Below are 4,123 nucleotides of genomic sequence, written 5' to 3'. Positions count from 1 at the left end.
GAGGAGCAGCAAAGGGGAGATGCTGGACCTGGTGGTGCTGGAGCAGCTGCTGGCCCTGCTGCCCGCGGAGATGGCGAGCTGGCTGAGGGAGTGCGGAGCCGAGAGCTGTTCGCAGGCGGTGGCCCTGGCCGAAGGCTTCCTCCTCAGCCAAGCCCAGCGGGAAGAGCCGGGAAAGGGGCAGGTGAGGAGGGCGGGGGGGGGCTTCATCCTGGGAGATCCATTGGGGGGGGGAAGGATCGGAGATCTAGCCATGTCTCTAATAAAAGAGATTAAAAATATGACTCTGCAGCCTTTTATGGAATTTCTCACCTTTGAAGAATTGACTTCTGTATCATTCGTAATGTTGTCAACCATATCTCATAATAATTGGCATGATCTGCTGCTACCTGAATCTAGATAAGGGGAAGCAACTGGATTATGTGAATGGCTTCTGATACAGAGCCACATTTAAGAAGCCCTAGAATACCACAATACTTAAGAGAAGTGAACTAATTAACACATCCTTACAGTTTATGTACATGGAAACTCAGCCTCCTGTTTTAACTCTCCCGTTCATCATTTACTGGGAAATACAATCACATGCAAAGTCCCTGAAGTGTCTCTGAATTCACCTGGGGAAGTACAGGTAGGGAAGGGAAAGATAAGGAATGCAAACTAACATCCATATGGTCCTCTGAAAGTGGATCATGAACTAGGTTATTCTTCTGATGCAGGAGCCGTTCACAGAGGAGATTTCAGCAGAGCTCCGGGGCAGAGGAGATCTATTCCGCTCTATTCAGGAGCTGTTTTTCTGGAGGATCCAACTCTGGCCACCTTGCCAGGTAGGTGCAGATTTCTTCTGAGAACAGTAGCGTTCCAGCTCCATCCATTCAGGAGCTGTTTTTAATACCAAAAGCTGAGTTCTGGAAATGCAAATGGGACAATTCACAGGCAGGGAACTTTGTATTAGAAATGTAACTTCATTGTAGAAAGAGTTTAATATTTCTGAATACTATTAAGAAGAGTGCCTAAAATAGTTAGAAATGAAACCCATGAATTGAAACAATAACAGTGGGATTAAACATGCCTGAGAAGTGTTTATTTTATTAAACATGCCACCCATCTCCCTTGTAAGGTATCTGTAAGTATACCAAGAAAAATGTAGCACATGAAGTATAACCCAGTAAGTCAACACTAAGTGGCTGTAAGAATAAAACTGTTGTTCAAGTGACTTGGGATTTCAAGGACATTGCCAATATTTTGAAATAGGTTAGGAAAGAAGTTCCTAGTGGCTATGTCCTGTTTTCTCAGGAATTTGGTCAGCGAGGCAGGTAGATTTAGGGGATTTTCTGCCAAAAACCTACTTGATGACTTACTCCAGGCCACTGGGAAGCTCCCCAACATTGGCTGTTGCATTCTACAACCTGGAAGCAGCTAAGCCGTGATTTGTTCACTTGCATCTTCCCAGCCCCACAGACTATGTGGACAGGATGACATGAATCTGTCCTGAAAGAAAATGTCCATTTGGCTCTTGCAACTGTGTGTTTTCTGTTGTGTGCAGTAAGAGAGAGAACTTTCAACTGTTTCCTGGGATTGTCTGCTTTTTTCTCTTTCTAGAGCTCTGATTCCTTTAAGGGGGTGATTGTGGACTTCACAGATGAGGAGTGGAGGCTGCTAGATTCCGGCCAGAAGGCCTTGTGCAGAGAAGTCGTGCAGGAGTTTTCTAGGAAAAAGGCTGCTCTGGGTAAGGCCAGGCTGTTCAGTTCTCTATAAGGCCGTGGTAGAAATATTCACCGTAGAATTGAGAAATGTCCTAGATACTCCATGAAAGTGACTGAATAGATTGACTGATCAACACCAAAGTTTTAATCTGTTCTTTGGCTGAAAACATTCTTTCTATACTATCAGGAGACTCCTAGATCAGGGCTTTTCAACCTTTTCATCCATTGTACTACTTTTAGGATAAAGCAATATCCAAGTACCACCAATTGCCTAGCAAGGTGTCAAAAACGTGATGATCAAAAAAGGAAAAAAGTGATAAAGTACAGGTAGTCCTCTACTTACGACTATTCGCTTAGTGACTGTTGTTACAACAGCACTGAAAAAAGTGATTTATGGCCATTTTTCACATCTATGACTGTTGCACATCCCCAGGGTCATGTGATTTACATTCGGATGCTTGGCAACTGATTCATACTTATGACGGTCAGTGTCACAGGGTCATGTAATCACCTTTTGCAACTTTTTGACAAGTGAAGTCAATGGCTGGGGGGGGGAGGCGGGCAACTCAATGTCACTCAGGTCTCGGGGCGGCTGTGGGGGGTGCAGGCGGGGCTTTGGGGGGATCCGTGGGACTTTCTTGTAGGGGATGGGACTGGGGTGGGTCTCATTGTCCCCTCCCTCCCTCTTTGTCCTTCCTTTCCTTCCCTCCCTCCCATTCTCTCCCTTCTTTTCTTCCTTCATTCCCTCTCAGATATTTGTAATGAGGGAGGGAGAAAAACAGGCATCCCCTGAAGGAGATCAGCAAATGACCCTTCACACACCTGTGGACGGTGTGAGCGGCATGAGAGTCCATGTTACCTATGCTACGCCGCTCAGATCCCAGCATGGTTTCAGCAGGCAGCGGTGCGCTCTCCTTACTGCACGGAGCGGCCGGGTGAGGCGAACTGGCGACATGCCGAACCTGCCTGTGCGAGTGCAGAGGTGGCGGCGAGCGCATGCGCTGGGCGCCTGTCATCCCAGGTGACTGTTTTGCCACGCAGGCTGACCGTGTTCTCAGCGCTTCCCTTTCATCCGGGACCCCAGGCGCATGCACACACCGCCTCCTCTCCGCACAGGGAAGAGAGAGCGCCGCTGCCTGCTGAAATTGGGCAGGCAGGGGGGCTGGGCGGAATAGTGCAGATAACGTGGACTCATACCGCGACCCTTCCCCAGGTGCGTTTCTTACTTGTGTGTCGCCACCTGTGTGCATGCCCGGCCTGTTTTTTGTCCTCTCACCCCTCCTCCTTTTCCCTTTGGTGCAGCTTCAGCTGACTCTTCCTCCTCTTCCCAAGGCTGTGTCTTTTCTTTTTGTTTCTCTCCTCTCCCGCCCAAACTGCCTTCATTTAGATCCTTTCCTGTCTCTGCCCCCCCCCCCTTTCTCTTCCAAGTGTTCTGGAAGTGCCAATCCTGGAGCCTTTGCCTCACCCCAAACAGCCCTGCAGATCTTGAAGATTCTCTCAGGGCACGTCCTGCACTGCGCCACTTTGGCTCGTTCACTCCCCTGCTACCCTGGGCTGGGCTGGGCAAGGTCATGTACCACCTGCCACATGCCAATGTACCACAGGTGCTATGCATACCACTGGTTGAAAAGCCCTGTCCTAGATAACAATTTACAGATATCACATCCTGGCTAGACAAATGGATTTTACTAAACCTGGAATGTAGATTGGCATGTTTTTGAGAGGGACCTTCTAAATTCTAATTAGAACGTTCATTTTCTCTTTTTTTCCCATGCAGATGATGTGTCTGTGAATGAGAACGATAAGGAGGCAAGGTTAAATCTACTCGAAATAAAGAAGAACGAAGTAAACGTAATCCTTGGCGATCAGAGGGAGACGAAAAGGCTAAAGAGAAAACAGCAAGAAGATGGAGGGGAAAAGTCATCCACTTCTCTTGGTATTTGTTGCTTCCTGTCCCAGCAAGATCAGAAAGAAATGAGAAAAGGAAAATATAGAAAAAAAGAAAACATGAATTCCAATTACATAACTATGGCAGAAACCACACTAAAAAAAACCTGTATGCCTCTAGACACTATGGGGAATAACTCCTTCGCTTCTACTCCACCAGAGAAACTGTATTGGAAATGCAAACCACATATCTCTGTAAAAACTGGAGGGGATTCCAGTCTGAGCAGAAAGAGGACAGTCTGCATGCAGTGTGGAAAGAGTTTCAATAACAGCAGTAATCTTACTTGCCACCAAAGGATCCACACAGGGGAGAGACCATATAAATGCATGGAATGTGGAAAGACCTTTACCCAGAAAGGAGATCTTAATCGTCACAAAAAAATCCACACTGGGGACAGACCATATAAATGCATGGAATGTGGAAATACCTTTACCTGGAAAGGAAGTCTTAATCGTCACCAAAGGATCCACACTGG

At 47.0% G+C, this 4,123-nt stretch overlaps 1 long non-coding RNA gene and 1 pseudogene across 1 annotated transcript; both read left to right on the top strand.

The window, feature by feature from the left end:
• Positions 1-4,123, top strand: part of LOC107299737 — a 24,702-nt pseudogene that overhangs the window by 14,615 nt on the left and 5,964 nt on the right.
• Positions 125-1,717, top strand: LOC107299739. Its single transcript, XR_001549196.1, has 3 exons — positions 125-181; positions 714-821; positions 1,597-1,717. It is a non-coding gene; the product is annotated as an uncharacterized LOC107299739 (long non-coding RNA).

Source organism: Protobothrops mucrosquamatus, unplaced genomic scaffold (genome assembly GCF_001527695.2).
Source record: "Protobothrops mucrosquamatus isolate PMUCROS unplaced genomic scaffold, P.Mucros_1.0 scaffold5395, whole genome shotgun sequence".
NCBI classification, from domain to species: domain Eukaryota; kingdom Metazoa; phylum Chordata; class Lepidosauria; order Squamata; family Viperidae; genus Protobothrops; species Protobothrops mucrosquamatus.
The sequence above is the reverse complement of the archived record's forward strand: the minus strand, read 5'-3'. Positions and strand labels throughout refer to the sequence as shown.